The following is a 12,440-nucleotide window of genomic DNA, read 5'->3' as shown; positions in this document are numbered from 1 at the left end:
TCATCCTGCTGAGGTTGATAAATCAGTACCAACACAGTTTGGGTGAAATTGTATGTATATTTGTTTTATATGGAGCGCTTAAGTGTAAGTGCTATGTAATAACACATAATTATCGTTTGCCTTGGTCGTCTGCTTGCATTCACAGTGATTTGGTAATATGGGCCTTTACACACTGATATTAACGATACATATGGTGGTTCATTCTTGTATGAAATGTATATCACTTTACAGTGATATCGTAACCATATTTTTCGTAGTGTACTCAGAACCAATGTTATGTGAAGCAACTTCCTGTTTTGTCAAGGGGTGAAAGGTCGTGTTCCATCGCTTCCTGTGATGTCAATTTGGGGCAGGGTCAAATGACATAACTTCCTGTGATGTCATCAGAGGTCAAGCGTCGTGTGATGTTACTTTCGCTACCCCTCTGATTTTGGTAAATCCCTGGGGAGCAACTATCAAATAGTATATTTTAAAGTGCAATATGCAGAGAGGCGATGGAAGTCTTTCTTGAAAATATCAGTGTTAAAGTTTTACTGCGTTTGTTCAAGTACGTTTTTCTGAACAAACACAGTAAAACATCAACACCGCCAGGTTTCAGGGGAAATGCTTCCCACACCTCTCTGCCTAACAAAATGCAAGTGCGCGCATCCAGGTATGCACCTAGGCTAAAGTTTAGGCAGGGCTAACTCTTCAAATGATGGGAGAGGCGCTAACTTCAGAGACGGTGGAGGAGTGATAAACATACTTGTGTAGGGGCATCTAACTTCATTACTCATTGGAATGAGACTATTCTAGTGGAGCTTCAAGGTTACAAGCAGTTAACTCTCTCCTTTACGTCTGAAACACCCACTTCTTGCAGATCCTAGAAACAATGAAAATGACAGATGGTGTGCAATGAAAGACTCAATACATAGCTCTCAACCATTTGTGTCGCAAAGGCGGGTGAAATCACACTATTTTGTTTTTGGCGGGTAAGACGCCCATTGGAATGAATGAGCGTGCAGGAGGCTTGGCGTGTGAGTCTGCCCTTTACAAGGCGGGTGAGACCCGCCAAAAGCATGTGAGTTGAGAGCCTTGCTCAATATCATAGTATAACAGGACATAGCAGAGTGTGGGGCAGTACTCTGGGCGCCCCAAGCAACCTCAGTGGCTAACAGGACATAGCAGAGTGTGGGGCAGTACTCTGGGCGGCCCAAGCAACCTCAGTGGCTAACAGGACATAGCAGAGTGTGGGGCAGTACTCTGGGCGGCCCAAGCAACCTCAGTGGCTAACAGGACATAGCAGAGTGTGGGGCAGTACTCTGGGCGGCCCAAGCAACCTCAGTGGCTAACAGGACATAGCAGAGTGTGGGGCAGTACTCTGGGCGGCCCAAGCAACCTCAGTGTCTAACAGGACATAGCAGAGTGTGGGGCAGTACTCTGGGCGGCCCAAGCAACCTCAGTGGCTAACAGCACATAGCAGAGTGTGGGGCAGTACTCTGGGCGCCCCAAGCAACCTCAGTGGCTAACAGGACATAGCAGAGTGTGGGGCAGTACTCTTAAAGGGCACAGAAGCCCCGCCCCTCAGCTAACATTTGTAGGGCGGGGCGTTTCTGGCATTGTATGATATTCTGCATCCCCACAGATGACAGGAATGGGCAGGGCGGAACTACAACGATGATCACTGGCCAATCCCAGGAACAGAGCAGTTGGGGGGCGGGCTATAACGCCGTATTTTCATTTTTTTTGCTGTTTGTATGGCTGTAGCCATCTGTGGGTGGGCGGGGTATCCAGGTGGGCGTGGTCCGGAAGATTGCACACCGCTTCCCTCGCGCTGCCATGGTGATGCAGGAGACCATAGAAAACCGGCGCTCGTCCTCATCTAAAATGGCCCCTTTCTATACCCTAACAGAGGCTCTGTCCCGGCGTAAAATGGCGTCCATCCTCACCGAAGATGGCGCCCGCCCTCAAGTAAGATGGCGACTGTTGTGCCGGTTCATGTCTACTGCTGCCTAGTGGTCAGAATCCTGCTGCGGGAAGAAAGAGATTCAAATCCAGGGCGGCGGCAGCACCGGCACCGGGAGCGCCGCCACTGAGAGACCCGGGAAGTGTCTGCTGCCCGCAGGTGAGGGCGTGCCCGCCCGCCCGCGAGCGCCGCCGCTGGGCCCGGTGCCCAGGACTGAGATGCATGCACTGCAGTGTGTCACTGCAGGCCCTGCGTGTCCAGACAAAGCCAGTGACCGGGGCATGTCGGCCTGCACAGCCCTGCAGTGGGGACCCTGTGCTGGTGTCAGGTGGGGAGGAGGGCCTGGGGCCCCTCCTGCTGCCAGTCTCGGCTGTGGGGCCCCTCCTGCTGCCAGTCTCGGCTGTGGGGCTCCCGCCCCCCCCCCCCACGCAAGGGCCCCTCCTGCTGCCAGTCTCGGCTGTGGGGCCCCTCCTGCTGCCAGTCTCGGCTGTGGGGCTCCCGCCACCCCCCCCCAACGCAAGGGCCCCTCCTGCTGCCAGTCTCTGCTGTGGGGCTCCCGCCCCCCCCCCACGCAAGGGCCCCTCCTGCTGCCAGTCTCTGCTGTGGGGCTCCTGACCCCCCCCACGCAAGGGCCCCTCCTGCTTCCAGTCTCTGCTGTGGGGCTCCTGACCCCCCACGCAGGGGCCCCTCCTGCTGCCAGTCTCGGCTGTGGGGCCCCTCCTGCTGCCAGTCTCGGCTGTGGGGCTCCCGCCCCCCCCACGCAAGGGCCCCCTCCTGCTTCCAGTCTCTGCTGTGGGGCTCCTGCCCCCCACACAGGGGCCCCTCCTGCTGCCAGTCTCGGCTGTGGGGCTCCTGCCCCCCCACGCAGGGGCCCCTCCTGCTGCCAGTCTCGGCTGTGGGGCTCCTGCCCCCCACGCAGGGGCCCCTCCTGCTGCCACTCTGCTGTGGGGCTCCTGCCCCCCCCCCCACGCAGGGGCCCCTCCTGCTGCCAGTCTCGGCTGTGGGGCTCCTGCCCCCCACGCAGGGGCCCCTCCTGCTGCCAGTCTCTGCTGTGGGGCTCCTGCCCCCCCCACGCAGGGGCCCCTCCTGCTGCCAGTCTCGGCTGTGGGGATCCCGCCCCCTCCCCCCACGCAAGGGCTCCTCCTGCTTCCAGTCTCTGCTGTGGGGCTCCTGCCCCCACGCAGGGGCCCCTCCTGCTGCCAGGCTCGGTGTGGGGCCCCTCCTGCTGCCAGTCTCGGCTGTGGGGCTCCTGCCCCCCACGCAGGGGCCCCTCCTGCTGCCAGTCTCTGCTGTGGGGCTCCTGCCCCCCCCACGCAGGGGCCCCTCCTGCTGCCAGTCTCGGCTGTGGGGATCCCGCCCCCTCCCCCCACGCAAGGGCTCCTCCTGCTTCCAGTCTCTGCTGTGGGGCTCCTGCCCCCACGCAGGGGCCCCTCCTGCTGCCAGTCTCGGTGTGGGGCCCCTCCTGGTGCCAGTCTCGGCTGTGGGGCTCCCGCCCCCCCCCACGCAAGGGCCCCTCCTGCTTCCAGTCTCTGCTGTGGGGCTCCTGCCCCCCACGCAGGGGCCCCTCCTGCTGCCAGTCTCGGCTGTGGGGCTCCTGCCCCCACGCAGGGGCCCCTCCTGCTGCCAGGCTCGGCTGTGGGGCTCCTGCCCCCCACGCAAGGGCCCCTCCTGCTTCCAGTCTCAGCTGTGGGGCTCCTGCGCCCCCCCCTTTCCAATTTTTCTTTCTGGCCCTTGTAGTCCTAGTTTTATAATCAAGACTGCAAGTCCCACAATGCAACGTTATAACTAGGCCTGGACTAAGGTTCTGCAATGGCTCGGATATGTGCTCCTCTAAGCAGGAATAATGGCTGCAAAACATAAGCAGTCATGCCTGTAAATGGGTGCACTTATAAAAAATCCAGGAAGGTACTATTAAGTTTTAAACGACTGAGAGGGGAATATGCGTATTATGAGCTGTAACCACCGTGTTGCCAGTGTTTGTATAAATCACGAGACAAATATATGGGGGCGCCCCACGCTACATCATGTCAAAGTGTGGTTTATGTATATTCGGTGAAAACACGGAAGACGCAGGCAGCATGAACCGGCTCCTCGCAACAAAACCCTTGCAATGCATTGAAAAAACCTACGTTGAATGGCAGTTTAGGTGCCAAAGCCTCCTGCAATTCAACAGGTGTTGGGACTGGAGCTCTGCCACTCTCTGAGCCGCCCTGTTCTTCAGCCCATGGCATTACTCTTGCCATCCCTGCGAAAGAGAGTCGGGTGTGCATGCAATAGCCAGTAGAGGGGCTGTAACCTGTAACGCTCTGTTGGTCTTAAATTGCATAAACCAAGATATTCCAATAACGGACTGTTTTTACTTTTTTGTATTCAACTATTTCTACTAAGTTTCAAAGACAAATGAATGGAAATGTAGCAACTTCGTCTTTTAGGGTATGTCCATATTAGTGCGATTGGAAACAGTAACATGTCAAAAAATCGACACCATGATCTTTCAAAGCATATTGCTGAAAAGAAAAGTGTGTGCAGTGTAGCGGACTCTGCTTCATTCCAGGGCAGGATAGTAACATTCACCAAATACACTTCTCCTCCTCCTCCACGGAGAATGCAGACCTGGGGCTGCTGCGGTAAACTGGCGGGTAATAGTGCATTTTCAGAGACATGCTTGGGAGTACAATAGGTTCTTAGGGTAGAAGCTGGCCATGCCGTTGTATACCAAAACTTGGCGGTAATTTCTCCCACGCCCCTCACCCCCCTCCAAATATGCTCTGTGCCACCAATGAGCTTAGGAACCAGGACGGTGTATAGTACTATATATTATTGTTGCACAAAGAGTATATCAACTAAAAACCGCCACCAACGCTGTGGCACTACACAATTTCAAATTACTTGCACCAATTGACTGACTTGTATTTCTAAGAACTTACATATGCTACACACGCAAGTCAAATTTAGAGACTGTACATCAAACGCACACAGTAGATTTCTTGCACATTAATAATCATGGAATGTGAACAACCCCCGGTGATGGCTTGGGTTATCGCAATGCTCTTCTCTTCCAGCAACCCCACCCCAGGCATCTATACAGGACCCATTAATTTGGATGCGAGGTACAGGGGGTGGGAATACAGTAGCAAAATCATTTTGGCTCTTTATTAAAAGGCAGGGTTTGACAAATAGACACAATGGAAAAAAATAGTTCTGGGTTTTGTATTTAAAAGGCAGAGTTAAGAAAGGAACTCAATGGGGAAAATCGTTTTGGGCTTATTAGCATGAAATACAGGGCTTTAGGGAAATCATTTTTGGATGCAAGTAAATGTGGGGGGGGGATTTCGTTTTGCACACTTTAAATTCACTTGAATAGCAGCAGCGTTCTAGAGTGAAGTTATTTTGGGATATGTATGGACACTCCCCTTCTTTACCGGAGACAGGGGTTTCATAAAGGTAGTCACCCAAGTACTTTATTGTCTACACTGGCTCTAATGGACTGGGCATGAACTTTGTTAGTTTGAACTCTAAGAACACTCATCCCGCGATTTTCTGTATGGGAATTGATTTAATGTCAGTTCAATGCGCAAAGGATCTACACAGCTCCCGCCAACTGCAATGTGCAGTGAAGATTAAGTTTGGCAGATTTTCCCACTACCCCCACACTTTGTTTGGCATTTGGATTAATCTACATACATTGTAGGCCTTGCTTATGGGGCATCCAGCTCTGAGGACAGCACAGATCTGGTCAAGGGTAGTCCCCAGACTTGGTCTGGCTCCTCAACTGGCAGGCAACCGTCTCCCCTGAAATGTTTAAGGCCTTGGCAGCTCTGTCTCTGCTAGTTCTTTGAATGAGCCCAGAAGCAGCCTACCTCCAGCAATAGAGTGGGAAAGGCGTCGAAAGAAAGGTCCCAAGAGTTGAAAAGTCAAAGAAAGATTCCTCTCCGATTTGAAAACCGATCTCTCATAGGGCTGGTAAGTCCATTATTATCATATTTCCCACGCTACGGATTGGCCAGCTCTACCCCCACCCCTTGCCCCCCAATACACCCACTGCCAGGGGGTTGTGGGGGGGATCTGGGATGGTGGGTGATGGGTGTTGACGGAGGAGAAAGGTTTGTCATTCCAAAATGACAAGTGGGTTTAACTTTTTCAGTGACAGATTAACATGGCAGCTACCCTAATTTTTCAGATAAATGGAGGCACATATATATTTTTGAGTTATACATTTAATGGTGAGTCGGGGAAATACTAATAATATCTTGGCATACCCTTCCTGGGAAGAGCTACAGTTTTTATCGATTTACGACTGAGCTGAAATAGTCACAAATCTGCCCCTTCCTGATTCGAACCTTACTTCCATAACCTATCCTCACACCAACTTTCTATTCCCTTTAAATTACGAGAAGGTCGGAATCATAATTGTCTTTATAACTCAACTTGTATCCATCACCCAAAATTCATTTTTACACTGTCCCAACAGGCTTCAGATCCCCTTTAATATGAACCTGGGATGAGCTTGGTGGAGCACATGATGCGCTTTTTATGCAAAAGCTATATTCATTGTTAGTCAATGGCAAGGCACCACAAGTGTGCTTGAGTTTCACACCAGCCCCACCATTTCTTAGGTTTAATTTCTCTCCTGGACCTGATTAGGACACCTGGCTAGCCAATGTGATCATGCCATCCCCTCCTGGGCTTCAGAGGTTCTCCTCCTCCCCACACCACCCCAAAGCTAATGCACAGTTAATGGGGGGGGCCTGAATTTAAGGTCACGTCTGCTGGTTGGCTTATCTGCCACCTCCACAATTCCAATCTACTCCTCTATATGTATGTATGTTTAAACAGAAAACCAGACTTTCTTCTGCTAGAGGTCCTCAGCCAAAGGACTTAAGGTCAAAGTTTCAGAGGCCCCGACCTTCCAGTCCAATGGGTAAAAACAAGCTACATGCATAATTCTAAAAGAATAGCGTTTTACATTGACACGATGTGTTTAACATGTAAAATGTTTGTATTACACCAAGGGCTGCTGTTATAAATGCCATCTTTCTTTTCTACTGTATTAGAACAAGGGTAGATTCATTATTCATCTAATGCACACAGATCGGCCACCGTTAACTCAGGAAACCAGTGTTCACTCTTACAAAAAAACAAAATGGGCCTTTCTCCTTACAGGCTGTCATTTTATATGATGGAAATGAAGTCTCTTTATTCCTGATAACGCAATCTGTCACTTGGCTTTATTTCTTAAATGGCAGGCATCATTCCTCCTTTTTATCTTCCAAATGCACCGTATTTCAAATGTATCTTTTCTTTCCAATGCACTGCTGCAGTTTTAAATCTGTCAAAGGTGCCTTTTTCTAATCTACGCAAAAGAAACTTTTTCAGCACCACCTGTTTCTTTTTGTTTGACTCCATTGGACACAGTTGGCAATATTACGGTTCTAAGGCACACTCTGTGTCTTTGTATTTTACTAAAGTTGAAATGGCCCCATTTTTGCTCATTCAGTAGGCCTTATATCGTAGAACAATGTTTTGTACTGGCTTTATATTTCAATGGAACTCCACATTAGCCCACCTCACTCTCTGAATAGGGGCCTAGCATGGCTTCTCCATCTGGAGCTGTATTTTCACACCACAATACACCAGTTTTCAGTGTGGTCGTGGGTTGGGCAGTTCGGGATTTAGGAGGCATTGTTTACAACACTGCTGAATTTCAGTTTTTTTGTGTGTAATGTATATAGCCTTTCTGCCACTTTTGGTTGCTCTGAGTCTGGCTCTGTAAGAAAGTGTGTGTGGGAGAGCAGTCATTAGTGGGAGAAGCAGATGCGAAGCCTGCTGGATGGATGGATGGATGGATGGATGGGTAGGTATAGGTTTTAAGTAGGCCTAGATACCTTTGGGTTAGGTGCGCTATATAAATGCTCAAATATTTATTAAAGTACTTGCTTCCAGACAATCTGCTTTCTATGAGTTTGGCGGAGAGACTTGAAGGGCTCAAGATCCTGAAGAAGCAAAGCGCTTTGCCTCTGGTGAGCCACCGGAGTCGTGGCTTGACTAGTATTGATGTCCTCATGACTAGGCCTCTGGCACATACGATAGTCTGATCAGAAACACTGCAGGGGAGCATTCCGGATGAGGCAAAGCAACCCGCTCCCTTACCACTGGCACTAACTCGCATTGCTATTTTCAATCGCCCTTTCACCTTTTGTCATATAGGTATATGGTGCCCCATGTGCAACAAAATCTGCATTCCAAAAGCTCACAGATGAGCGAAGGGGAGGGTGGGCAGCCTGGAAACTCCACTATTAGCAAAGGCTACACAGTAAAGGTTATGGGAGGCAAGCACTTGTGGTTGAGGGGCAGAGGTGCTCGACATTTGAGCAAGTCGGGAATCCAATGAACCTTCCTTAGTTTGTTGACCGGCTGGGCAACGCCTTAAACCTCAGTCTAACATGCTTGGGTGCTGTGCTCAGCAGCCTGTGTGATGCTGCAACCTGCTGGGGTTTCTTGGTGATGAAATGAAAAGCAGAACATATAGACGGCGGAGTGTGTATTCCTGGAAGTGTCCTGCAAATCTGGGCCCGCCTTGCCTTTGTGTAGTGGCTGCAGGAAGATGAGAAGGAGAATTCTGGGTAGTTTAGTGGGTGGGCAGGATGGACAGCCCTGTAACACTACAATCTTGAGTTTGCAATCTCTGCCCTCTAGCTAGGTAAGGACCTCTGGTAGAGTTCCTTAAACAACTTTGTGCAACAGCTAATTGATGAAACTACAGCATTTAACTGGCACTTTTAAAGTCCTTTTAACTGAAGGTTTTTTTTCCCCCACTGTCATTGAACAGTTATGTTATATTTTACGTTTCCTTTAGCACTTGATGTTCTTTTAATATCATAACTAAGGCTGGCCGTTTAACGTTTTTACTGGTATTTACACACACATACAACCAGAAATAATAAAGGGGGGGGGGGGAATCGGCCTTTCTGCTTAGTTCCCTATTGTGTCTATCATGCGTTGCCGGCCAGTGTAACAGTTGTGTGAACAAATTAACCTACGATATGCCGCACTTTTGGTGCCGGGGTGCCTGGTATTATGCCAAATTTACAAAAAGAACCACTGGACAGATTTGCACCAAACTCACAAAAGCCATATCTGCCCCCTTTGTGCCACTTGCAGAGAAGTGTGCCGGTTTGTGGGCTCTTTCAGTGTGTTTTCGTGTGACTCCTTATTTTTCCCACTGTCTTCTGTAAAGATTTCTCTATGTATCTTCTGGTAATTTAGCCTGCTTTTTGGTGCTTTGCAAGTCGCTTTATTGACCAGTACTAGTTCAGCTGTGAATATCAATTGTATGTTGGTGTAAAACTAAAGACGGGAGGTACCAGACTAGATCCTGTGCAAATCAATTAACATCGCTGAACCTATATTTAGTTTTGGCTTATAGGTGACCTACTAACACCACATAGCGAGCCAAAAGTGTTGGCATCAGGGTATAAATGGAGAGATGCAGTGAAATATGAGCAGGCGCAGTGCCTGCAGGGCTGTCTGCCTACGTGCCTCCTCACTCCATGATGACCGTACCACATCCTATCTAGGCTTGCACCCCAACCACCCTCACACGGATGTCTGGCTATGTGCCTCCTCTCTCCATGATGACCGTACCACATCCTATCAAGGCGTGCACCCCAACCACCCTCACACGGATGTCTGGCTACGTGCCTCCTCTCTCCATGACCGTACCACATACTATCTAGGCTTGCACCCCAACCACCCTCACACGGATGTCTGGCTACGTGCCTCCTCTCTCCATGATGACCATACCACATCCTATCTAGACTTGAGCCCCAACCACCCTCGCACGGATGTCTGGCTACGTGCCTCCTCTCTCCATACCACATCCTATCTAGACTTGGGCCCCAACCATCCTCACAAGGCTGTTGTTTTGCCTATAATTCTTCTTCTACATTCCAAAGGAACGCTGAATGAGCAGGTTGGTGAACCTTCCTGGCCAAGAGCCAGAGAGGACAGGAAGACTATTCTGGCTTTTTACTTCGGGAGGTGGTGCAGTGTTGGCCTGTGCCCTTTTTATACCTCGCTCCCTTTTAGTGTACCACACAGTAACTAGCTCCTTGTATTGCTGTCTCGAAGCCATGCCCTCTGCCCCCACCTTGTGTCCCTAGCACTTTACTTCTCTGTGCATGATCATTCTGGGACCCATGTCCTCGCCCGACCACTTGCCACCCCTGGTCTTGAGCATTATCAGTCTAACCTCTTATTGCAGCTTTTAATGTTCAAGGTGTGGTTGGGATGTAACGCAACCAGCACTGGTCATTGGGTTGGGTTTTCTGGGATCCGTGAGCGTCCTTTGCATGTAGATACTAGATAAGGTTTAAGATGCGCTTCGGTTGCGGCTGGGATTGCAGCCCAGGTCCTCGTCTCATCGGGCCCGTCTCAATATACTTGTCAGATTTGTACTCTGAAGGAAACATTTTAGTACAGCTTTCCTTGCTTTGTACTTTGCTTGCCACATTATAGAAAACGCTCATCCTTTCTTGAGTTACTTTTCGGTTATTAAGAATGAATGAATCGCCTGAAATAGAAGTGTTTGTTTATAGGGGCCTGGGGGCTCTGAGAAACCCACCGTGCCTCCCGCTGGTGGATCACAGTTTAATAATTTCCATTTCCAGCACTGGGCACAGCAGATGATTTCTAAATGAATGACTAGAACTGCCCACTTACTCACCTGGCATCTAGATACACAGTAGACGTCTGCCAGGGAGAAGTCCTCTTCTGTGGTCCCTGGTGGCGATGCTGGGGTGATGCCGGGCTAAGGGCACCGAGGAGGGACCGTGGACCGTGATCTAGGGACGGGCACTGGAATCTGCTAGGGGGTGGGAAGCCAATGTACCCCTAGGCCCACTGAAATGAAACGTATTCTAGCAGAGCCACCGCCAGAGCTCACAGGAGAAACGTATCTGTACCCCCAGACTCACCCCCCCCACCTTCCACGCTATGGCAGCAGGTAACCATCCACATGGGACCATGCAGGCAGTTGGAAATCTAGCACTACCGCCTTGCACTGTGCCTCCCCAAAACACCCCAACCCTTCCTCTTACTCTCTGGAGCATGCACTAGGATGGCGGGGCACCCAGTCCCAATGTAACCCCCCTCTTCTCTTTTAAGATGTGTCTTCTCTGCCACTTGTCCTTCCATAAGATATGTTGTTAGCCCGAGGCTCAAGCTCTTGGAATGTGTGTGGAGGAGATCCGCGCACCCTCCCTACGCGGCAGGCCCTCTGGCTGGAGGGTGGCACCCTCCCTATGCTGCAGGCCCTCTGGCTGGAGGGTGACACCCTCCCTACGCGGCAGGCCCTCTGGCTGGAGGTGTGTACCAGCTGCGCCCTCCATGCAAAGAAGGCCCTCTGGATGGAGGGGTGCACCAGCTGCGCCCTCCATGCACAGAAGGCCCCTGGATGGAGGTGTGCACCAGCTGCGCCCTCCATGCACAGAAGGCCCCTGGATGGAGGGGTGCACCAGCTGCGCCCTCCATGCACAGAAGACCCCTGGATGGAGTGGCGCACCAGCTGCATACTCCCTACACATTACCAGTTCCGAGTCCTTCTGTTCGGCCTCAAATCAGCCCTGTTAGGGAGAATTCTCATTTCATGGCTAATTTTCCTCACCTAGTGAGTCCCCCAGCAGCTTTGCTGGAGTTTATTTGTTTCCACTTGGTAAGAGTGTGAGCTTTTCCCCCACTCTTACCTGTGTTTTGCCATGTGAATTTCCTCTGTTTTTTGTGATTGTGGACTCTGGAGTACTCTTCAGTAGCCCTCTTCTTTTTTTTGTGTCACACAGCACCCGCAGTGCAGTGGCACAGGGTTGTCTTTGAGACTTCCCACCGACTCCTTTTCTGACTACCATCCCCCAGAAAAGGGTACAGTTGCCATTAACTTTACTTAGTCAATCTACCACAGATCCAGTACACCCCATCTTCCATGGAGTACTGGAAAGGGTTACTTCGTATCCCCTTTGCTCTGTACCTCCTAGAGCATTGTTTCGCTCTTTTAACATTTAGACTTGGCTGGTGGCAGTGGTATCTACCCTAACTTTTCTACCGCAATTATATTTGATAAACGTGGTATTGTTTTAGGCTATTATATTAGCCTCGAACATAAACCCGCTTGACCAAATTGTCTTTCTCTTGGCTCTGGTCGGGTTTATTCTTTTTTTTAAAGTCCTTCTTGTGTTTTACTTTGCGCGGCAAACCAGGTTCGTCTTCTTTGTTCACCGTCTTTTGGCGGGCTTCTGCAGAGAAGCCCTCCTCTGGGTGTCTAGGTGGGCTGAATGTGAGGGAGGGGTGTAGTCGCCCCCTGCACAGGGTATCCTAGGAAACCCAAGTCACACTTTGCCATGATTGGCTGAGGTGGTTGTCCAGGCTGGACAACCCCAACCCCCCCCCCCCTGCTGGGTGATTGACAGCCAGGCTGTGTGAATGGGTGTTTTGCGCATAAAAG

The 12,440-nt window shown here is 50.7% G+C and overlaps 1 protein-coding gene across 4 annotated transcripts in view; it reads left to right on the top strand.

Annotated features, from left to right (window-relative positions):
• The first annotated feature begins 1,927 nt into the window (after positions 1-1,927).
• Positions 1,928-12,440, top strand: part of LOC138511145 (histone-lysine N-methyltransferase NSD2-like) — a 583,237-nt gene continuing 572,724 nt past the window's right edge. For 3 of the 4 annotated variants that reach the window (XR_011280576.1, XM_069626644.1, XM_069626642.1), the window contains exon 1: positions 1,928-2,104. The gene's annotated coding sequence lies outside the window, so the exon portion shown is untranslated. The remainder of the gene's footprint in view (positions 2,105-12,440) is intronic. The other variant, XM_069626643.1, reaches the window with a different exon arrangement.

This window comes from Ambystoma mexicanum, chromosome 6p (genome assembly GCF_040938575.1).
Source record: "Ambystoma mexicanum isolate Mex_15411 chromosome 6p, UKY_AmexF1_1, whole genome shotgun sequence".
Lineage (NCBI taxonomy): Eukaryota > Metazoa > Chordata > Amphibia > Caudata > Ambystomatidae > Ambystoma > Ambystoma mexicanum.
The sequence above is the reverse complement of the archived record's forward strand: the minus strand, read 5'-3'. Positions and strand labels throughout refer to the sequence as shown.